This window comes from Diceros bicornis, assembly GCF_020826845.1.
Source record: "Diceros bicornis minor isolate mBicDic1 chromosome 7 unlocalized genomic scaffold, mDicBic1.mat.cur SUPER_7_unloc_2, whole genome shotgun sequence".
Taxonomy (NCBI): domain Eukaryota; kingdom Metazoa; phylum Chordata; class Mammalia; order Perissodactyla; family Rhinocerotidae; genus Diceros; species Diceros bicornis.
In genome coordinates, this window is record NW_026690921.1 from 967,129 (window position 1) to 992,290 (window position 25,162).

Here is a 25,162-nt window from a genome sequence, read left to right on the forward strand (position 1 = left end):
CTTTTCCATAACTGTAGTTTTATTCATGTCTCATAGACAGTGAGCTCCTTAAAGCTGAGACTATCCTTCTTCTTGATGAATAAATGGCAAGCAATAGGATATATTGGGGCACATGAGGAAGCTATTTGGTGTAAAACTAATTGGGCCTGAACCTTTTTTTTTTTTTCCTAAAAGGGGCCTGTAGCCTCTGTTCATCCTTTGTATATCCGCTTTAAGCAATTAACATGTCCCAAAGACAAAAGCAATGTCCTTAAGTTGTAAATGCAACTTCCCCCACATTGGCATTTCCTTAAGGATAAGCATTTCTCCCTAGGCTAGGATTTGATTGCTGTGCTCATCCTGTGACCACCCAACTCGAGACAACAGCCCCGCCCATGGAGACAGCAGACCTGATGCCCACTGTGTCCATCAATCGACGTGCTGACAGGTCAACATCATGACTACTGTAAAAGGGACATTGCAATCACATGTGATACATGGTCTTTGATGGTATATAACCACTCTGTACACCTCACTTCTTTGGGCCTCCATTTCTTTGTGAAAGGACTCTCCTGGGCTTTATGACCCTCAAAGTTTGGCTCATCATAAACTCAACCCAATTTTGATTTATATATTGGTTGGATTATTTGCGTCGACATTCTATTAGTCCTTCCAGTATCTAAACACAGTACCTGACACTTTTGGGGCACTCAGAAAATGTTTGATGAGTGAATAAGTATGTGGGAGACCACACTGACTGGAGCAGAAGGGGCTTTTCAGGGAGTGGTAGAAAATCCACTCACATTCCTACCATAGTGGTTGAGGCTGTGGGCTTTGGACCAGTTTGTCTGGGCACAAATCCCAGTTATTCCACTTTTAACTGGGGAACAGGTGCAAAGTATTTACTCTCTGAGCCTTAGTTTCCTCATCTATAAAATGCGGCTACTGATAACTCTTGTCTCATAGGGTTTTAGTGAGATTTAAATGCATTAACTTATGTAAAGTACTTAGAAGAGCTCCTGGGACATAGTAGGCACTAAAATGTTAGCTACCTTAAGTTATCATTATTGCTCTTATATCTGAGCAATACTCTGGTTTTGAAAAGATGTTTTCATAATATAGGTGATCCTCATTATTTGTGGATTCCGTATTGCACACTTGCCCACTAGCTAAAATGTACTGGCAGCCTCCTAATAAACACCCACAGGGCTTTCATGTCCATTTGCAGATATGCACAAAGTGGGGAAACATTTGATTCACTGGACGTGCACATTCCCAGCTGAGGGGGAACCAGGTGACGCTCTGCCCTCGTTTCATCCCACACTGTAAACAAGTGTCCCTCTTGCAATCTATTTAGTGCCTCATTTCTTATCTTTTTGTGCCTTGTGTTGATGATTTTGCTGTTTAATATGTCCCCCATGTGTAGTGCTGCAATATTGCCTGGTGTTCCTCAGGGCAGGAGGCTGTGACGTACCTTTACAGAGAAAGTATGTGTGTTGGACAATCTTCTTTCAGACGAGTTACAGAGCTGTTGGTGTGAGTTCAAAGTTAATATATCAACAATATATATTAAATAAGGTGACTTTAAAGAGAAACACACAGAGAACAAGGTTATGTATTGATCAGTTGAATAAATTGTGACTAAGGCTTGCAACAACCTAACCCTGCATTTCCCATAGGAGCAGTGGGTCATATTCACCGATTCAGTGCTCACAGCGACTTTATAGAATGTCACACTGTGCATAACGAGAACTGACTGTATCTTATGTAATCCTCACGTACTTCTTTATAGTAGGTAGTGTAGGGAACAGGGTGTCCACATTCTACAGGCTATTACAAACCGTATGAGCCAAGTAGAGAATTTAAAATGTCTTGTGCTCAGCATAAGAGCCATGAGATTTTCAGCAAGGAAGATCTATGATGAACTGACGTTTAAGGAACAATTACCTGACAAGAGATTGTAGTATTGAGAGGAAAAAGGAGAACTGAGCTGGAAAGGAGGACCAGCTGTTAAATTCTCCAAGTATTCCCATTGATAGGTGAGGAGATTCGGAGCTAAGGTGCTGATGTGATAAAGGAAAAGTAGCAGCCAAAGGATGAAATAATGGATTTGGTAACCATATATAGGGTGTAAGTTAGGCTGTGGTTCTCAAAGTGGGGTCCCTGGACCTGCAGCATCAGCATCACCTGGGAACTGGGTAGAAATGCAAATTCTCAGGTGCTGGTGCAGACCTGCTGAACTGGAAACTCTGCGGTGGGGCCCGACAATCTGGGTTTCAACACGGCCTCTAGGTGCTTCTAGTGCCCATCAAGTTTAAGAACCAATGAATTAGAAAAATGATTCCAACACGTCACCATGCCCAGGTAAGCTCCCTGGCAGCGTGGTGGTATTTGTTTAGAGGATAAGATGCATTTTAAATTTTAGGAAAAAGTAGTTCAGCGTCTGTTTCATCATAAGGATTCCAGAGATGCCATTTTAGCTCTCTGCGTTTAGGCTCTTTTTGCCACAATATGTTCTCTTTTAGAGACCCTTTGGTAACTTAGTTACCACTTACCACATGTTCTGAGAGTCCCTTCTTTCTTGAAATCCCCTTTCAGACGTGAAAATATACTTTATTTTTTGTTCACAATCTCTTTTATTTAAAATCTGGATTTCTCTTCCTATAGGATCATGTATGGCACATGCAGCCTTACTGTAAATGTGGAATGCCATTGGTTTGTTCCAAAACCTTAGAATGTTTTAGAATTTAGAACATGATGAAGAGAGAATTTATATGCTTCTGTGTAGGACTCATATTTTTCAGATGTCTAGAGGTATCCCAACTTGCCAGTAATGTGGCCTTAGATTTAGCAGAACTTCAAAATCTGAATATAGTAGAAAATGAATATTAACATATTAACATATTAACATATTAACATTTACAAAATAAATGATCACAATGTTAACTTACCAATAAGCACTTTCTATATTCTCGGCTCTGAAAGTATCTTGCTTACACAATAAACATGACAAAGTTTCAAAGATGAGCCAATTAACTTTTCAGCAAAAGCTTGACTTGAGTGTATCTTGGCTTCCTTTTTGACAGTTTTAGCCTTAATGTTACAGTATTGTTTTCTTTTTCTAGGAATCAGATAATCTTGTATTTGGTGAACATTTTAATTTTTAATGGCCACTTGTATTTTGTGATATGCATGTGTTCAAACAATCTATAAGAACCAACCAATACCACCCACATATATGATTATACAGGAATGGAAGAGTTTTGGCTGACTTATTGTATATAATTGTTCAGCCAAAGCAGATGGCAGACTCTACCACTTACAATGATTTAGAGGTTTGAAACCGTATTTTTAAATACAAATAATCTCAAAATTGGTAATATATAAAATATAATACTTTGTTAACTAACCAAAAGAGTTAAATTTGTTATCTTTCCTCCATTTATAAGGATACACCCATTATATAGATTCTGTACAAAATTGCAGAGATCACTTTTTTCCTTTTCAAAGTTTATTTTAATTTTTAAAGTGAGAACTTTAGTGTTGGGTAAACTGCTGCACAATTACTGGAAATGCTGAAAGTCTTTTTGAAAAGCGTAGAAGTCTAAAGACAATGAAAAGTACATTTCTCCAATGTCAAGTCCTTTGAGCCTCTGTCTAGTTGTACACTGAAGAGATGCAAGATTAAGTACCAGCACAGGACACAAGGGAACAGGCTGCCAACTTGAGGCCTTCCCACTGACCACAGTGTGCCTGGCAGATGCTTGGAGATTAAATCTGGGCTTTGTCCATGGGTGGGCCCTGAGAGGAGGATTTTGCTTAAATGACCAGAGAATAGACAACATTTTTTCTTGATAATAAGTAATACCATATAAATTTCTTTATAAATTTATGAATAAAATTTAAAAAATATAACCCGTACAGATTCAACTCTTACTGACAAGCCCCGCAGCCTTCTCTAGAAAGCTCAACAGAAAATGTCTCAGCTGACTGTGAATTGGTCTTCTCTGAAAGCCAGCCAGCCCTTCACTGATAGCCTTGGATGAGGAAGGCCAGATACAATTCTTTGAAGATGTTTAGCTGAATTCAGAACCAAAAATCCTACCTCCAGTTGGCTCCTCTGTGAGAATGGATGGCCAGCCTTATTTCACAGGCAGGGCAGATGAGGTTTCAGATGAGCGTAAATGCTCTGTTCCCCAGTGATGGAAAAGCTGGATTGTGACTTTGATTCAGAGCTGAGATTTTACAGATAAAGATAAGGTCATAGAGGGAAACAAAGATTTCAGCAAATTGGTTTTTTGTTCTCTACAGTGGGAGTAATTTAACAAGCAGATAGTCTCTCACTCCAACCTCTCTTCCCTGTTCTCTATTTGTAATATCGCTGTAAAAATTCTCTCTATAAAAATTTCGATCTTTTTTCTTTGCAGTCTGTTTATTATCATCTTTACGAATTCTTTGACTTCACCACCTTCTTGGCACCACAACGCTATCCATTGAGATATTATTATAGATTCAGTTTTGCAATTTCATCCTCTTATCTCTATTTCCTCTGCCATTTCTTAGTTTTAGTTCTTATTGTATCTTATGCTTGAAAACATTTGAAGCTTACAAAGTATATCAGTTCCTTATTTTCTCAACTTTTTATTATCTAAGTGCCCTCAACTATCACTTTTTTAAAAAAAGAATTGAAATACATAAGAGAAAAATACACTGTAATAAATTGACCACTTATAAAATTAAGTTCAACCTGAAATCCTTCCCCACTTAACGGAGACGATCTTTTATAATTCACCATGCTTTAGTTTGGGCAGGGTCAGTTTATCAATGATTTTTGGATGTTTTAAAACACATGAGAGAAATACAGTGTAAGGTAAAATTCTTAATCTTGAGAAGTTGTAGAATTTCCTGATGGTTAGGGAAATTAATAGTGGAGAACCTGAATCATATGAAAAGTAGTTGATTAATTAGCACCTGACAGAGTTTGTTAATTTGGTAAGGATGATGATAAGACATATATGTTGAAAAGATAACTTTGCATATCAGAGGCCACTGGGAAAATTCATAATGTTCTCAAATACTACAAAAAATTACCATTTTTTCATAAAAGATGTCATACATGATGGCACCATATACTTCTCTCAGAAAATTTGCAATGAAGAAAATTAACACTTGAGTCATTTTAATTCTAACAATTTGTTCATGCCTATTATTAGGTTAAAAATTTTAAGAAATAAAGTGGTAAGTGATTTACTTGCTTAATTTTTAACTTATTTTAGGAAAACAACTTTTTCACATTTTTAAAAAATATTTATTTGTAATTATTTTATGCTGAATTTATTCCTGGGCACAAAGCATTTTTTTAAATTAAATAACACCAATTCTTTTAAAACTCTTTCAAAAAGTTGAAGAGGAGAGACTACTTCTAAAGTCATCCTGTGGGGTTAGCATTATCCTGATAGCAGAGCCAAAGATGCTAAGAGAAAATAAAATGACAGGTCTTTGAAACTACAGAAATGGAAAACTACAATAGAATACAATAGAAGAGAAAAGTACAATTTCTATTGTAGAAAACTACAATATCTTTGATGAATATTGATACAAAAATCCTCAATAAAATAGTAACAAATCAAATTCAGCAGCATATTAAAAGGATTATACATCATTTTTAGGTGAGATTTATTCGTAGAATGCAAGGATGTTTCAATATATGAAAATGAATCAATGTAGTAAACCACATTAACAAAATGAAGGAAAAAATAAAAAGATCATCTCGATGGGTGCAGAAAAAGCGTTTGACAAAACTAAACATGCTTTCATGTTAAAACACTAAAAATCCTTCAGGGTTAAAGGAAGCTACTTCAACATAATAAAAGCCATATATAGAAATTCACACAGAACATCATATTCAAGGGTGAAAGACTGAAAGCTTTTCCTCTAAGATCAGGAACATGGCAAGAAAGCCCACATTCACCACTTCTATTCAACATGGTATTAGAAGTTCCAGACAAAGCAATTAGGCAAGAAAAAGAAAGAAATAGCATCCAAATTGGAAAGGAAGAATTAATATTATATTTGTTTACAAATATTATCTTATATGTTGAAACCCCTAAAAATTCCACAAAAAAATTGTTAGAACTAATAAATTCTGCAGAGTACTGGGATACAAAATCAACATGCAAAAATTAGTTGTCCGTCTATACATTAATAATAAGCAATCTGAAAAAGAAATCTACAAACTTTACATTTTTATTTACAATATCATCAAAAAGAGTAGAATACTTAAGAATCAACTTATTCAAAAAGATAAAAGTTTCAATGACGATTTTGCAAAAATAGAAAAATCTGTCCTAAGATGTCTATGGACTCTCAAGGCACTCTGAATAGCCAAAACAATCTAGAAAAAGAAGAAGAAAGTTAGAGAACTCATACTTCCTGATTTCAAAACTTACTACAAAGTAATCAAAACAGTGGGGTACTGGCATAAATACACACAATATACTAATGAAATAGTATAGAGAGCCCAGAAATAAACCTTTGCATATACGGTCAAATGATTTTTGAAAAGGATGCAAAGACCATTCATTGGAGAAAGGATAAGTTTTTCAACAAATGGTGCTGGGAAAACTGGATACCCACATGCAAAAGAATGAGGTTGGATGCTTACCTTACACCATATACAAAAATTAAGTCAAAATAGATCAAAGATTTGAATGTTAGAGTTGAAGCTATAAAATCCTTAGAAGAAAACACAGGGTAAAATCTTTGTGTCATTGTATCCAAATGCCATTGCCAACAGTGATTTCTCTAATATGACACCAAAGACATAAGCAACAAAAAAAATAACAAATTGGACTTCATCAAAATGCAAAAGTTTTCTGTATCATAAGATACTATCAACAGAGTAAAAGGCCACCCACAGAATGGTTGAGAATATTTGCAAATCACATATCTGATAAGGGATTAATATCTAGAATATATAAAGAACTCCCACAACTCAACAATAAAAAAACAACCCAATTTAAAAATGCACAAAGGACTTGAATAAACATTCCTCCAAAGAAGAAAAAAAAATGGCCAGTACACACATGAAAAGATGCTTAACGTCACCAAGTATCAGGAAAATGCAAAATAAAACCACAATGAGATACATCTTCACACCCATTAGGATAGTTACTATCAGAAAATAACATGTTGGCAAGAATGTTGAGAAATTGGAAGCCTTGTGCTCTGATGGTGAGAATATAAAACTGTGGAAAACAGTATGGTAGTTCCTTCAAAAATTAAAAATAGAATTACCATATGATCTAGCAATTCCACTTATGGGTTCTGAAATAATAGAAAATATATTTATTGGTCTCTTCCTCCAGTTCCTGGCACAGAACTCCTAAAACCCTTGTAATTTCCTATATGAAAAGAACACTAGTAGCATCTCTTGTTCTAATGTTTGTCTTTGACTCCATCCCTGACACAGATCTCCTAAAACCCTTGTAATTTCCTAAGTGATAACAACACTAGGAGAATCTTTTGTTCTATTGAGGCAACTCTGGGTGGGCTCCTGGATGGCTCCTGGATGGCGGCTGGTCACCAAACAGACCAAGCCCTGATTAGAAGCTTGGAATATTTAGCCCTACTCCTTATCCTCCAGAGAGGGGAGAGGGGCTGGACACTGAGTTAATAATTGATCATGCCTACATGTGGGATCCTCCATAAGAATCCCAATAGAAGGAGGTTCACAGAGCTTCCAGGTTGCCAATGACAAGGAGTGCCTGGAGAGTGGTGCACCTGGAGATGGCATAAAAGCTCTGTGCCCTTTCTCACATACCTTTCCCTATGAGCCACTTCCATCAGGCTGTTCTTGAATTATATCCTTTTATAATAAACTAGTGATCTAGTAAATGTTTCTCTGAGTATTGTGAGCCACTCTAGAAAATTAATCAAACCCAAGGAGGAGGTTGTGGGAACCTCTGGTTTATAGCCAGTCAGTCAGAAGTACAGGTAACAGCCTGGGCTTCTAACTGGCATCTGAAGTTGAGGTGAGGTAGGGTGGGTGTGCAGTCCTATAGGATTGAGCCCTCAACCTGTGGAATCTGATGTATCTCTGGGTTGACAGAATCAAATTGAGTTGAATTATCTGACGACCAGCTGACATCCTAAGAATTGCTTGTTGAAGGTCTGGGGAACCCTCCCACATGGGAGGAAATGAATCTCAGAACACTATTTATAGGTATACACTCAAAAGAACTCAATGCAGAGGTATAAACACATATAGGTACACCCGTGTTGTTAACAGTGTTATTCAAAATAGCCAGAAGCTGGAAGCAAGCCAGGTGTCCATCAACGCATGAATTGACAAAAAAAATGTGGTGGATACACACAGTGGAATACCATTCACCCTTAAAAAGGAAGGAATTCTGACACATGCTATGACATGGATGAACCTTAAGGACTTTATGCTAAGTGAAATAAAGTCAGCCACAAAAGGAAAAATACTGTATGATTCCACTCATATAAGGTACTTAGAGTAGTCAAATTCATAGGAATAGAAAGGAGAATGGTGGTTCCCAGGGGCAAGAGGGAGAGACAACAGAGAGTTGTTGCTTAATGGGCACAAAGTTTCAGTGCAAGGTGAAAGTAGGTCTGTGGATGGTTGGAGGTTATAAGTACACAATAATGTGAATGTACTGAGTGTCACTGAGCTGTACACTTAAAAATGGTTAAAATGGTGGATTTTATGTTATGCATATTTTATGACCATTTAAAAAAATTAATTATTTTTAACAAATAAACAAACACTAGCTACATGCAATAGCATGGATAAATATCAAAACCATAATGTGGCATAAAAGAAATTATATTCAAAAGGCTATATATTTCATAATTCCATTTATATAAAATCCAAAAAAGAAACAAAACCGAGGTCTGGCTTCCAGTAATGGTGGAGTAGCATGTTGAACTAACACTCTCACAGATAACAATGATAAAATCTGCATAAATTATTATATATATTTATAGAGAATCATGTATCTATATGTAATACACATATAATAAATGTGTATATGTGTGTATGTATAAATCTCTTCCAAAAGCAAGCAGAACTGAGAGGGAGTCTTCCCTTAAATGATGGGAATTGCACCAGGAGATATTTGCAAGCTTGAGTCTTTTGCCTCAAAGCATTCCAAAATATGTACATGGTCCAGACAGGGGAAAAACTACAGTCTTACTTGTAATGTTACAGGATGTATTTTGGGGCTGTCAGAGTAGCTGGAAAGTTAGGGGAGAAATTCTGGAAGAGAGGGACCCACAAAGAGGAAAATCTCAAAATATATATGAATGTCTCACCCCCACACACACCAAATTGGCAGATCTTTGAACAACACACATGCAGGGTAGGCTCCAGAGGGCCTAGAGTAAAAACAACAGTTGGAAGATGAAAGAACTGAACGAGGATTTCAGCTATGCTCACTGTAAAGGAGATAGGATTGGAGTTTCAGTCCAGCCAAGTTAACTCTCTGCTAGAAAAACAACAACACTCTTCAAAGGAATACAATAGAATCCAGAGGCTCTTTAACTATCATTCATGGTTTCCAGTACACAATTTTGAAAAATCATGAGACTTGAAGAAATAGGAAAATGTAATCCATATATGAGCAAAAACAGGCAGTAGAAGCTATCCCCCAGTTGTTGCAATTAGCAAACAAGGATAAGAAAATAGCTATTATAAAGATGATCAAGGTGGTAAAGGAAAATATTCTCATAATGAATGAACAGATGTTGAAACTCAGCAGAGAAATGGAAATTACAAAAAAGAACCAAATCAGAAGATGAAATAAAAAAATACTTTCGAGTTTACCGGTAGATGAGAAACAGTAGAAGAAACATGAAGATAGAGCAATAGAAATTATCTAGCCTGAAGAAAAGAATGTAAAAATTTTGAAGAAAAATGAAGAGAGCCTTACAACTTGTGAGATGATTGAGTCCCCAGCAGAGAGGGGAAGGACAGAAAAATTAAATGAGGCAGAAAGGCAAATCAACCAGTAATAACATAACTTTCAAAATTTGGTGGAAAATCTAAAATTTTAGATCCAAGAGGGTCAGGAAACCTAAAAAATAAAATACAAATTAAAAACATACCTAGGCATGTGATAGTCAAGCTGCTGAAATCCAAAGATAAAAGGAAAATCTTGAAAGCAGTCAAGGAAATACATATATACATGGGAAGACGTTACATACAGGGAGAAATAATGTGAATGATGGATGATACATTATCAAAAACAAAAGAGACAAATCAATAACAAAATGACATCTTTCAAGTGCAGAATGAAAACCCAAAAGTCAACACAGGATTCTATATTTAGCAGAGCTCACTTTCATAAAGGAAGCAGAAGTCACAATAAGAGACCGCACACCTATTAGATGGCCAAAATAAAAAATAAAATTGCAAATACCAAGTGCTGGTGAGGACTAGGAGCAACTAGAACTGGGAATGCAACATGATAGTTGCATTCGGAAAACAGTTTAGCAGGTTCTTATAAAGTTAAACATACATTTATTACATGACTCAGATATCCCCCTCCTAGAGATTTACTGAAGCAAATTGAAAACTAATATGTAAACAAAAACCTTTGTGTGAATCTTTATAGCCATTTTATTCATAATTGCCAAAAGTTGGAAATAAACTAAATGTCTTTCATCAGGTGAGTGGAGAAAGAAGCTGTGGTGCATCGGGACATTAGAATAGTACTTGGCAATAAAAAGGATAAACTCTTGATTCGCACAACAACATGGATGAATCTTGGAGGCATTTCTCTAAGTGAAGGAAGCCAGATTCAAAAGGCTATCTGGTATATGATTTCATTTATATGACTCTCTAGAAAAGGCAGAATTACAAGGATGGAAAGTGATCAGTGGTTGCCAAGGGATGGAGTGAGGGAAGCATTTGACTACAAAGAGACAGTATGAGAGAATTTTGGGAGTGAATAAAACAGCTCTGTATGGTACTGTGGAGATGGATACACGACCATAAAGTTGTCAAAACCCATAGAACTGTACACCGCAAAGAGTGAATTTTACTCTGCAAATTTTAAAAATCAATCAGGATGCTGGGGAACTCAGATGGAATGCAGTGACAAATGAATCTCACTGTATTACAAGCACGTGACATAATCACACAGAAGGGGTGGAGATGAAAGGTCCTGACCTAAGTAACTTTGGAAGACAGTGTTTTGATGGGATACTGTAAAACTAAAGTACTGGACACAAACACTGTACACTAGATGATAAATGTGTTTTTCATAAGGGTATGGATTAACAATTCTGAAAGTAGTTGACACATTTGTAAATATATTGTAGATAACTGGAGTTAAGTTTCTCACTGTTGGTAAAAGAAGTTACATATAAACAAAAGGAGAATGCTAGAATAAAATCTGTGGTGCTGGATTGGAGTCGGAAGTATCAGTATGAATCCATGTCTCTTTTAATATATCTATCCAGATAGATAGTTAGATTGATAGATAGATTGATAGATCAATAGATAGATGTGTATACCTGAGTTTATATTCATATATGCATTTCCAAGCTCTGCTGAGTGGGTCTAGAAGCAGTTACACTCTAGTATCAATGAGCACACCTAGCTCCCAGATCTGCGTTTATATCATTCTCCAATAAAAATAACCAGGTTTTCTTGGAGAAGTGGCTAATTCTAGGGCTGGAGATGGAAAATACAAGATGAACCTGGAACATCTTGTAGTGCCAGAATGTAGGAAAGTGCTTTAAAAAAAACACAGAAAATGATGAGATGTGTCAAAAAGAATCAATCTGAAAGACTTCCCAATGGCTCAAGCTGGAAAATTGTGAGCAACAAAATAAATAATGGTAGCATTGGATTACTACCCAGAGAACAAAATAAATATGCATGAGTCTATACTGATATAAAATAGATTAAATAAGAAAGGAAGAAAGAAAGAGAAAAAAAAAAAAGAATGAGAGAAGGAGAGAAAGAAGGAAGGGAGAGGGAGGGGGGGAAATCTTCCTCACAGAATTCCAAATAATAAACGTGGCTGGATAGCATGAAATAGAAAATTGCCACTAGAACACCACAGTAATAATTACTGTGGGCAAGACTGACTGATGAATGCAAAAACTGTGGGTGAACCTTAAAGAAGAAACAGTACATTTGCAGAGCCTCAAAGATCTCCCTCCAAATACTTAACTTTTTTCTCTTAATTTCTTTAAAAGACCTATGACTATTTAAAGCAAAAATCATAACACTGTATTGTGGGATTTATAACATGGGTAGATGTAAAATTTATGACAACAATAACATAATGGACAGACATAGGTAAATGGAACTGTTCTGTAGCAAGGCTTCTATATTTTACATTGATTAAACTGGTGCACTATTAAGTCTAGGTAGGCTGTGATATGTTAAAGATGCATATTGTAATCTGGACCAACCACTAAAAAGGCAAAGGTGTGTCACTTAAATGCTAATAAAGGAATTAAGCAGCAAAAAAAAAGGGTTTGTACAAGAATGTTCACAGGAGATGACCTGCAAGACGAGCGCACTGCGGGGCAACAACAGAGCGGAATGCCCTCAGCCATGCCAAGGAGCAAATGCTGACACACACATGCTGGGTGAGTCTCATCAACCTCGTGCTGAGGGAGGCAAGTTGGACAGAAAACAAAACACTTGGGATGATTTCAGCCAAGATGAACCTATGATGAAAAAACCAGAACATTGGTTGCCTCGGGGGAAAGATAAAATTGCCTGGGAAGGAACAGGAAGGCGTTTTCTGGGGGTGATGGAACTATTTTATTCTTAAAGGGGTGAAGGTTATATGGACATGTTTATTTGCCAAAACTGTACAGTTGAGAGTTGTGCCTTTCAGTGTGCGTACATCTTACCCCCCCACACACACACACAAAGGACTAAAAGAATAATAAAGTGAGGTGGGACTGGGATGGAATGTGGATGAAACAAAATTGGCAATTAGTAGTTGTTGAAGCTGGGTGAGGGGCCTACTATGCTATTTTGTTTATTTTGTATATTGTTTAAAGTGTTCTGTAATAAAACACTTATATAAGAAGACAAACTCGATATACAGTGTTTGCTGGTAAGATATCAGTTACCTTTTGGGAGGAAGGAGGGAGAAACGGATTGTTGGCGCCTGAGTGAAGCTGGTGCTAGTTCTTGGTCACACAAGTGTGTTCACTTTGTAATAATTCTTTGAGGTTTACATGGATGACTTCTGCATATATTTCTGTACTCATGTTATACATCAATAAACATTTTAAATCCTGCATATTTGCGCAAAGATCCTAACTCAATATCTCAGAATAACAGCAGTGTTTTGTTTTAAAGTGGAACACGTTCACTCATGACATCATCAGATGGATTTTAATACTTTCAAGTATCTATTAATGCCCTCATCCTTGCGTGTCCCCCTGGGTCTTTCCATTTTTGCCTCAATTTGGCAAGTGTCATGGCTTTGAGTTTTTATGATGGGTATGGGCCCTTAGGGTGTGCGAGGTCAAAGGGAAGGATCTCTGCAGCGACCTTGACCACGGGAACCAGAGGGAGGACCATGGCAACCTGGAGGGATGGAGGGGATGGTAGGACAGGTGGCCTTAAAAAGGCAAATTCCAGAATCCCAGGCACTCAGTATTTCCATTTTAGATATAGAATTTACGCTTCAAATACTGGCCAGGAAATTTCCACGAGGGCTGCAAGCATCTTCAGCAATAGCCAGGCTGGTGAGCCCCACCCCTACCTGAGTGCCGGCCTCAAGGGATGCAGCCCAACCACACTGCGCATACTCTGGGGGGTGGGCAGGGCATGGAGAGTGGTCATGGTATAGAGAAGAGGAGGGGTAGAGAGTGGGGTGGAGAAGCAGAGGGATGGGGACCAGGGGCGAGGGGACAAGGTGGGAGTTGGGGCCCCTAGCTGTGTATGCTGGGAGCTTTTGTCTCTTAACCGCTACCGGCTGGGAGCTTGCAGGACGGCCAGACTACAAATCCCAGAAGGCTGTGGGCATGGGGCGGTGCCTAACCCTGGGGGGAGGAGCAGGGTGGTGTGCGCTTGGCCGAGGGCCAAACTGCCCTTGACTCAGGACTCTGGTCCTGCACCCGCTGCATGTGGACTGAATCCCGGAGGGATGCCACGGGATGAGCGGGACCAGGGAGTTAGGAGGATGTGGCGGCTGCATGGGCAGCCGAGGTTCTGCAGCGTGCAACTGGTTTTGTCCAAAATAGAAGTTGGACTCGTGCCTCTTCCACACCGCCTCCCTCCGTTGCTTGATTCCTCCTCCCACCTGCATGTCTGTGGGTCTTTCCACAGCCTCCTACCAAGTCCAGGGCCAGGTGCTTCTCTAAAATGCTTATGGGAACTGGTTTGACATCCCAGAAACTTTCCACTTTGCCTGCTGCCCTCTGCCTTCTCTAGCCAAAGTGCCATCCTTTCATCAGCTTTTGAGAGAGATTCCCCCTTGTGGCCCCTCTTGCAAGTACAACTTAAGAGCTTGGCTGGATGGTAACATTGGCTGTTGCTTGTCTTTTTCGCAGGTGTGGAAGTTAAGGTATCTGTGAGGTTAATCACTGGTTTCCCCAGGATCCGCTAAGAGCAGAGGAGAACAACCCAATTCCCAGGTAAGTATCTATTAGGCTATTTTCACCAACACATTCCAGTGCAGTGGCCTCCAAAACAGCAACCTTAAGATGAGAAAAGCTTAAGCATTTTGCCCTTTAGATTGATCACCTAATCTCAGCTCAGGCCTGAGTGGCCAGTCTCTCAGGGACAGGGGTGGTGACTCTGATCCCTCAGGAAGAGACCGGTGGTCCAGCTTTGGGAGAGGGATGTTCATGGTAGACAGCACCTGGGCAGCATTTGAAACCCGTCAGCTTTAACATCTCTGCTTTGGATTCAGGCAAGGTTCCCAGATAAACACGCCTAGGGATAGTCAGATGTACCGTATTCTTTAAAAATTGATTACAGCAGTGAAAGGAACAGAGCATAAAATATCCTGCTTATTTGCAAAAGATAAAATGCAAGCAAGACCTGCCTGTTAATTTTTTTCTGCTCATTCTCTTGCCTGTACTGTACGTTTGAATGCAGAAAAATAACCTTGAATTGCCAAATTCTCTTTTCCTGAGATTGGTAAATTAACTTAAAAGTCTTATTGAAACCTGTGGAGGAATGGTTAGCAGCTTTCATGATTTATGTCGTCCCTAAAAATCTGGGCGTTGATCTACACGAAAAAAAGTCCCAGTTATATTACACATCCCAATAGGTTACATTTCCGATGCCTGAATGTGGGATATTATCAAAACAACTGAAAAACCTGGTCATGGAAACTGGACCCTGTCACTTTGTCAAGAATTTGCCTCTGTATGAATTAATGACACATGAATTCTTTAACATTTTTGTAAAGAAAGAATGAGAAAGTGTGTAGTGTCTCTGAATGTGGCAAGATAGAGAAGTCTCGTTAGACCACATCCTCGGGTGCTTCTCTCGTGTTCAATAGGCCCAGGTGATAGTCCGTGTAGTCAGGTGCAGTGCCGCTCCCCCAGGCCCCAGTGTTCCATCCTACTCTGGCCTGTGCCCTCTTCAGGGGGTTCTGATGACACTGGTCCACAAGTGTTGGAAGGAGACATTGTAACATGAGGATATTCATCATCTTAAAACAAAGATTAATGGAGAGGAAAGTCTCAGGGTGTGTGTGCTCTGATGCACTGCTGTTGGGGTGTGGCCGCAGTGACAACTGTGCTCCCAGCAGTCCCCACAATGGCTGTCTCAGACGTTTGATCTCCTGGCACAACCACAGCAGCTGTTGACAGAGCTGGGCTTTCGTCGTGGTTCAATGTCTTCCATCAGATTTTGTCACTCTGACCCTCCTCTGCTTGCCCCATTCCCACTCTTATCTGCTGCATTGATTGCTTTGTAGTTGTTCCCTAGGAGCCACTGTGTGTAACTCTGTTTCACAGTGTCTTTAGGGATCCACCCTCACTACACGAGTCACTGTACAACAGCCCCTTATCCTGGTGTAGCCCGTGTTCATCGTCTCCAGTGGAGCTGTGAAGAGCCCTGCTTAGTCGGAGCTCCTCTCATTCTCATGCTGCTGGGGCTGCTTACGAAGCTGGGCATCTCGTCTTTGGTCATTAACATTATTCTTTTCATCGATTTTCTGAAGTCGGAGATGACTTTGTTAATAATGTGACACTGACTGTCACAGACACTTTTATGTATCTTCCCCAACAGCTCTGTGAAGTAGGCTTGTGATCCCCATTTTACAGGGGGGGACACTGAGGCTCAGAGAGGTTGAGTAGCTTCCTTCACTTCACACAATTTCTTGGTACATTTTGAGTCTCCACCTGGAACTCGGCCTCTCAGGTGTGTGCACTTAGCTGGTGTTCCACTTTGCGCCTCTCTGCCAGCCTCTCCAAAGGCACACGCCCCATCCTGAGTCCATTGTCTGCTTGATGGCAGTCACCCTGCACAAATCGGCCCCATGCGGGGAGTGGACTAGTCGGGCATGGTCCTCCAGCTTACCCTGGGCAGGTTCTAGGTTTATTGCGAGAGCTGGAGCAGTGGAAGATACTGACCATCACTCACCTGAAAGGTTTGTTATGGAGAAATACTCCACTGACTTTTTGCAGGTGTCATGTCTTCTTTGTCTTCATTGCTCCTCTGGGCTTTCTCCTACAGTCCGTGCTGTGCAGTAACATACAGTACAGAGACTGGTGAACATAATAGTATTGCCCTGCACCAAACGGTCACATTACTCATTTTTCTAATTATGAAAGAAATACATACTGTAAAAAAAAGTCAAATTACCCAGATGTATGTAGAGTAAAGTGAAACCTACCCCATCCATCCCTTTCCCTGCTAACTCACTCCCCTACTCAGAAGGAACTATTGTTAAGAGGTTGCAGCTTATTCTTCTGGACATTTCCTATGAATTTATAAATACACATAAAGTTTTTTTTTAACATAAATGACATAACTACATCATTTTGCAATTTGCTGTTTCCCAAATCGTATATCATAGACGTCTCTCCTTATCAGTGCTCGCCACTCTAACTTAGCGTTTTAGAAGTTTTAGAGGTACTCCAAAGAACAGGAATACCATGATCTGTTTATTTCTTCTTTGATAGAGATGGGATTTACGTCCAGTTTCACTAATGAAATGATGCAGTAAGATCCTTGTATGGAGTTTATTACACTGCTATTCAACTTCTCAATTTGCCTTGTTTCCACTTGGTCAGAGACTATGATATATTTTTAACAATTTTATGGGAATTATTATTGTTATTATTATTATTTTTGTGTGTGTGTGAGGAAGATCAGCCCTGAGGTAACATCCATGCCAATCCTCCTCTTTTTGCCTAGGCAGACAGGCTCTGAGTTAACATCTGTTGCCAATCCTGCTCCTTTTTTTCCCCCAAGCCCCGGTAAATAGTTGTACGTCATAATTGCACATCCTTCTAGTTGCTGTATGTGGGATGTGGCCTCACCATGGCCGGAGAAGCGGGGTGTTAGTGCCAGATATGAACCCGGGCCACCAGTAGTGGAGCACTTAACCACTAAGCCACGGAGAATTATTTTATAGGGAATTTAATTTTATCACTGAATATAGACATTTATGGGGAAACTGGACTTTAAGGACATCCATCTCAGTATTCTGGAGAAAAATCATGAAACTTCGAAGGTATGAGGCTTGCTCCATCACAATCTAACAAGTCATGTTAACAATTTAAAGTTGAATGTTTGAATAGCCTCTACTCTCTTTGTTCAGAAGAAGAATGACTTTCGCTTGTCTAGAAAACTTCTTACTCCAGGGGCTCTCAGTTGTGCTTCAGAGAGGGTAAGATTTTGGTGTTGTATCTGTTTCTCTTCAGCTGTAGGCTGCATCTTCTAAAGATCATAGACTTGAACATGGTCCAATAAATGTATATGATTTGGGTCAAAAATTCAAAGTAATGAACCCAAGATAGGAATCCATAACTTTGGTTCTTAATAAAGAATTTCCTTTGATATTCTCAAGTCCCTGTGATTACTAGTAAAAACTCACCCATGGGTGAAGAGATGTGGTTCTGCTGGCAATGTCTGGCTTGAACATCCATAGTTAAGGCTGCCACATCCGTAGATAGATTAGACTTGACCTCTTGACGACCTCTTCCCTTGGTCTTTGACCTTGGAAAAATAAGAATTTAAAAAAGCTGCTGTGGGCCGGCCCTGTGGCCTAGCGGTTAAGTGCGCGCACTCCGCTGCTGGCGGCCCGGGTTCGCATCCCGGGCGCGCACCGACGCACCGCTTCTCCGGCCATGCTGAGGCTGCGTGCCACATACAGCAACTGGAAGGATGTGCAGCTATGACATACAACTACCTACTGGGGCTTTAAGGAGAAAAAAATAAATAAATAAAATCTAAAAAAAAAATAAAATAAAATAAAAAAGCTGCTGTTATTAACACTCAATGCTAGAAATGCCCATTAAAGAGTGAGTTTGATTTGGTAAACCAAAGGGAGTATAAGCAGAACAAAGTCTGTAATATCTGTAAAATTTCAAAAGATTCTAATTTTTTTAAATATAACTCTATTTTTGCCACAGTGCAAACTGTGTATATATGAATGAAATATCCCTCTGTCCATTTCTTAAGTTGTTCCATTGACTTGATGGATTTATCCTCTAATCCGGATTCTAAGTGTGAAAGAACATCTTGATCCTTCAAAGAAAAGAAGCCATTGAAATTTCATTTTCTTTTAGCTCGCCATCCTACAGGTTTGAGGAATAAATTATCATTTAATGGTACAATGATTCCGAAATCTAATTGTTAATTAGAGGGGTGTAAGGGATGATTGAATGGTGGTTCATCCCCATGGTCAAGGGTATTGTACACGTGGACGTGTAAACACGATTCAGGAAGCTGCTTCAGCCCTGTGACTTCCCTGAGAACCACAGTGCTGGAGGATCTAGGCACACAGCCATCTGCCTCGATCTCCTGGGTTACATGTAGATCCAGGGGTCTTGAGAGTGGTGTCAGAGCAGCTAGCTTTTATCTATTTCTCCCTTTCCTTCTCTCCAGCTTATCTCAAACAGTCCTATCATATTTTAAAGGCCAATTGTAGTTATTTACATGAGCTGCTTGTTCATTATTGCAGAGTAATAATCAGGCATACCATTAAATATCATTTAATCTACCTAATTAAATTTGTTGTACCTTTTGATTGATTAGAACACTAAAGTTAGTTCAGAGTTTGATATTCACCAAATGTGTTAATCTTCTTACAACTGCCATGTGCCCCAGTCCTCTGAGAAGTGTATCTTTGGCCCATCACAAGATTTTAATGATTCAAATCATCATAAATTAAGATAATGTATTGTCTTTTGGATGATCGGGAGGCATATGGGTCCATTTTGGAAATATGCCCATCTGTCTTTGCTCCCCATGGGAAGTTTCTGGTCACTAGGTCTCCAGGTGGCTTGCACAAGCCCTAGGTCTATAAAGCTTGGTGCCTCTCCTTCTAATTGAGGTAGAAATAAAAGAGGTCAGAGACACTTATTAAAGTTTTGGTTGCATGAAGTCTTCTATGAGGACCATCCATGCATATTGTTCTGGATAGCTCTCTGTTCCTAAGACTACTAGTTACTTTAAGGGCTTGTCAGGAGCTGTGAATGGTCTGATATTTTACCTTACCTGCAAACCAATAAGTTAGCTACCATGGTCTTACAGATGCTGGCAAAAGACACGAGACCCATGGGTCAGAGACACAAGACTTAATGACACAGCAATGGCAGTGGCCAGAGTATCAACATTTGCACTGGTTCACTAAATCCCACTTCCTACAGGATGATACACAGTGGGCCAGGAAACATGCAGAGGGTTGCAAGAACTCAGAGCTTAAGGAAGTCAAATCTTCAATAACAGGCAGGAAGTCTGCTGACCTTTGGCCTGGGGAGGGGTGTTATTTTTATTATACTGGGGAGTAAGCAAGCCTGCCCTTTGCTCCAGAGGAGGCCACTATTTCTATCTTCCAAGGTTGTCAGCTCTACACACATTCTTGAAAAGATAACCTGGTTTTACTGGCTTTCAAAGATAAGCTTGAATGAGACTTCATCATCATTCTGTTCTTCTGTTACCTTTATTGAGATTGTGCAAATATGCTCTTTTCTCTGTAAAGTTCACTAACTTTATTCATACATAAGGGATGCTTTTGGTTTTATTTATTAAGTTAAAATTTTCTTATTAGAGCAAATGAGGAAACTATTATGGGTTGGATCTGAAGGTATGCTTTTCCAGGAAAAATGTGAAAGATCGGTGCTCACAGAACTTTGCCACAAGGAGTTGATATCAACTTAAATGATTTTAATTTGAATACTGTTTTGTACAACTTTCTTCCATCTTACTTCATCCTCTCTGCTTCCTGTAACTCCCCTATGGGAATGGGGCAGTTTCAGGGATTCACTGAACTCATTTACAATATTAAAATGGTTTTTTCTGTTGTGTGTGTGTGTTTTTTTTTTTATTGAGGTAAAGTTAACATACAACATTAAATTAGTTTCAGCGGTATAACATAATGATTCAATGTTTGTATAAATGTTGAAATGATCACCACAATAAGTCCAGTTAACATCTATCCCCATACATAGTTACAAATTTTTTTCTCTTGTGATGAGGACACGGCCTATTTCAAGGTGCAGAAGAATCAACGATGGTGTCATACTTTTCCATATACAGCTTGATGAATTTGGACATAAGTATACACCCTTGAGACTGTCACCATCATCAAGGTCACAAACATATCCATCACCTCCCAAAGTTTTCTCTCATCTCCTTTATTACTATTATTGTGTGGTAAGAACTCTTAATATCTACACTATTAGCAAATGTGATGTATGCAACACAGTCTTGTTAGCTGTAAGCACTATGCCATATCCTAGATCTCCAGAACTTATTTATCTTGATTACTGAAACTCTGTATCCTTTGACCATCAGCTCCCCATTTCTCCATCCCCTCAACCCCTGGCAACCACCATTCTAACCTCTGCTTGTATGAGTGTGACTATTTAAGATTCCACATATAAGTGAGTATTTGCCTTTCTCTGTCTGCCTTATTTCGCTTAGCATAATGTCTTCTAGGTCCATCAATGTTGTCAAAAGTGGTAGGATCTCCTTCTTTTTTCAAGGTTGACTAATATTCCATTTCTTTATCCATTCATCCATCAGTGACACTTAGATTACTTCCATATCTTAGCTATTGTGAATTAGCTACAATGAACATTAGAGTGCAGGTATTTCTTTGAGACCTTGAGTTCAATCCTGTGGGCATATACCAGAAGTGGGATTGCTGGATCATATGTTAGTTTTCATTTTTGGAGGAACCTCCATACTGTTTTCCATAATGGCTGTACTGGTTTACATTCCCACAAGGGTTCCTTTTCTCCACATCCTCACCAACATTTGCCATCTTTAGTTTTTTTGATAGTGGCCATCTTAACAGGTGTGAAGTGATAGCTCATTGTGGTTTTGATTTGCATTCCCTGATAATTAGTGATGCTGAACACCTTTTCATACACCTGTTGGCCACTTGTATGTCTTCATTAGAAAAAGTCTACTCGGGTCCCTTGCCCGTTTTTTAAATTGATTTGTCTTCTTGTTATTGAGCCAACACAAAAAAAGAGAACAAAATTTCCAGGCATTATGGATGTTTCCCAGTTGATGCAGATGGTTTTATATTTACAGTGGTACCAAAAGATCATGTTTCATGCTTTTTATTCAGCTTGTTATAACACCAGCAGTAGCTGCGGCATGGCAGATAATTGGGATCTTCTGGGTTTGGAGGTTTACAACATAAATGAGTGGTAATGAATTTTTTATTATTCCAAGGAAATTATTGAGATCATAGTCCATGGAATCCAAGATTGATAGGTGTAGGAGGAAATTAAGGTGAGGATCGGTGATCTAGCATTACTTCTGATCATGAGGCACAGGTATCTACTGTATGAGTGTGTGAATAAAAATATTAGAGATCAGGAATTTGTGGTGGGTGAATATGTTTTCTGAATTATTTACTTTTGAACGTAACCATTTGGATTATGTGAACATCTGGGATATGGGAGTAAGTCGCTAACAGGGGGTGGTTGATAATGTCACTATTGATTTAACTTCTATGAACACCAAGTGGTCAATGGATTAAGCAAATGAGTAGTCAGAAAACACAGAAATGGTAGGATTTGGGAACTAGTAAAGGACTGGGGACCGATTGTCCTGAGAGGGAGTGCCAGGACTTATGAGGTTGAGAGTGACAAGGACAAGAAGAGAATAGAAACACACTCAAACAAGGAGGGGGTTTTAACAGGATGGAGGGGGAGAAATGATCTGGAGTAGCCTTGAGTTTTGACCTTGAGCTTTCTGTTCTTGATGCAAATCTGCCTGATGACATCCCAGGACACAGGTCAGATCTATCCCCAGGGGATCGAGGGAGGGTGGAAGTACAAAACAGCCAGGATAATTGTCCTAAAAAGGCAGGCTTCCTTTATCATTTGACCCAATTTCATGATTTATTTTTGTAGGGTAAGAGGAAAAGAAAGATGATAGCCAAGTCTTCACAGAGGAAGCAGCATAACTGTGGGAACCAGTCCAAACCAAAGCCTGGTTTAAACATCTCCATCCCTTTGAGGATGTCTAGTGACATATTCAAGAGGCCAGTTACTAGAATTCCATCCCATCCTGGCAATGAAGGGTCTCTGGGAGGACACCTTGGATGAGCCCCACCAGGTCTGCTGGCCCAAGAGACCACAAGGACTCAAGGCCTGCAGAAGTGCAGGACAACTAGTAAATCCTTTCAATCTTGCCAAAGCGTTGGAAACACTTGCACCTAGTCATACAGGTGAATCCCTGCCAGGTGTGCTCGCAGGTGGTCTACACTCTAGGTCCCATGCCCACTCCTGCCGGTCTTCAGATTTGGCAGAGATGATTCCAGGAGCTGATCTGGGCATTCCACAGTTCCACTGCCAACAACTTCTGGCGACTGAGGAAGGTATCAGGAAGGAGGAAAGGGCAGTGAAGAGAACAGGAGAGAGACTGGTGATAGCACTGATGGCGGACAGACTTGCTAGCGAGGGAGAGAAAGTGAGGGGCCAAGAAGGCCGTCTTGACAGCAGACAAAATGGAGCAGGCACCTCAGTGAGGTCTCTTGGCAGCGTCCCTAATGTTTCCTTGCTTTGAGCTCCTGAAACTTTGAAATATACCAATATGTTTCTTTTATTAAACTCTGCTGCGTGACAGAAAATATACACAGTGATTTCTTTCTGAGGTGAGAGGTTGAGTTTCAAGTGAGGAGAGAAAGATCTTCCTTTTTCATGCTGTTCTCTCATTTTCCTTTACTATGTATGTTATTTATTTGTACTTTCAAGTCAGCAGCGAGTTATCAACGTCACGGGATGATTCAGTTTTGCCCCATACAGTCACAGTAAAACCTACTTAAAGTGGATTATTCTTTTTGTGTAATATTCCAATAGATTCCAAAATATTATTTCAAAAGCACTTCGATGTCTATGTTCTCAAATTAGATATTTACTTTTGGTCTCCATTTTTGTGTTCCTTCTTGCATGCTACTTCAGAGTTGCATCTAAGGAAATACCAGATGTCCCTCAGTTTTTTAGATCCATATGTGTTGGAAATTGGATTCATGAAGATGGACATGGCAGTTGGGGGATCATGCTATTATCAAAAGAGACCATTTCGACATCAGTAATCTGACAAGAACTCACTGCTTGTTGAGATTTAATTGACTAGTTGAGGGATCAAGCTTTCGCTATTGGCACTTCTCTTTCTCTTTGGAGGCGAAGTATTGCCTTCCCAGTCTTTCCATTACGAAACCACTTTCCTGGGTGGCTGTGCCATGTCAGGAAGGGCCTGGGATGCCGGGAACCAGGAGTCATCCTCAGTTTCTAGCTGTCCTAAGAAGGCTTCCCTGGCAGAGTCCAGCCTGTGTGTCTGGGTGACACTTGCAGCCATCAGACAGGAGGCGATAACTCACAAGTGCCAAGTGATTCATCTGGCCCTTGTCTTACATGGTGTTTCCAAGGGATGAGGTTCAAAATGCCACTTGGTAACCCTTTGAAAGCCCTTGTCGTGGGGTGGGTTCTCAGTGTGAGCTCAGAGCAGTATCTATTCACCACCAGATGGGAAGCATTTCAGTATTTTAATTGGTAAGGCTGTGTTCATACATGACCATGGATCATCAGTTCTGTGGCATTTCCTGCTGGACCACCCCACACCCTTGTCATGCCTCATCTTTCAAAGCTCCAAACAGGTTCACACCCCATCGGGTGGTTGTAATGTAACCACAGCACAAGACTGGGGAAAAAAACACAACCACCCAGGAGTGACACACTTTAATGGCTCGGGCCCAATTGCCCCATTTGGACAAGTTGGCAACATCAACACTGAGTGTGTAAACTGGAGGACTGTCCAAGACCGTGGACCTCAGAATGACACGGCCTCAAATCTCACCTTGGACAGCAAGGGACAGTGTGGGGTCACTCACTGGTCAGGATTATGGTCCCTTATCCTGGCATAGTAGAGCTCACCCGGGATCCATCAGGCCAAGCCAGGGAGGAGCCTTCTAGGGAATTTCTGCCCTAAAGTGAATAGCATACGGAAGGCAGGTGTGCTGGAAATCCTGGTTCACAGAAAGCGGTCGTGTTTATGGAATGAGGCCCAGTGGTAGCCTTAAAGCTGCATCACAAATCTTTCCCATTGGATACAAAACAAGCAGGAAACAGAATTCAGAGTCCTGGACAAGGATCCCAGCAGGATTCAATTCTAGGTCAGTAGTGAACATGGAGGCACTAGAGGGGTCTCAGGAGGGAAAGTCCTGTCTGCCTTTAGTCCATTTGCAAATCACCTTTTCGGGCCTTGTCCTCTCCAAGTGCATGTTTTGATCTTTTTACATTGTTTTCCCAGCTTAGAGCTGATGCAATTCCAGAGATTGAACTAGAAAACTACAAGTTCCTAAAATTTGGTTAAAAGAAACCTCAACAAGAGAAGCAGAAAACATTCCCTCTTCCTCCAGAATGTAGAAAGGCACCCCCTGCCTATGGCACGACCTGGTCCTGGGTAGTGCTGTTTTCAAGACACCCACATTTCAGTGGTTGTTGCTTTGCCTTTGAAAGTACCATCAAC

At 39.9% G+C, this 25,162-nt stretch overlaps 1 protein-coding gene across 1 annotated transcript in view; it reads right to left on the reverse strand.

Moving 5' to 3' along the window:
* Positions 1-16,735, reverse strand: part of LOC131402314 (ral guanine nucleotide dissociation stimulator-like) — a 222,673-nt gene extending 205,938 nt beyond the window's left edge. Inside the window, exon 1 of the transcript XR_009218525.1 lies at positions 16,586-16,735. The gene's annotated coding sequence lies outside the window, so the exon portion shown is untranslated. The remainder of the gene's footprint in view (positions 1-16,585) is intronic.
* Positions 16,736-25,162: the final 8,427 nt, after the last annotated feature.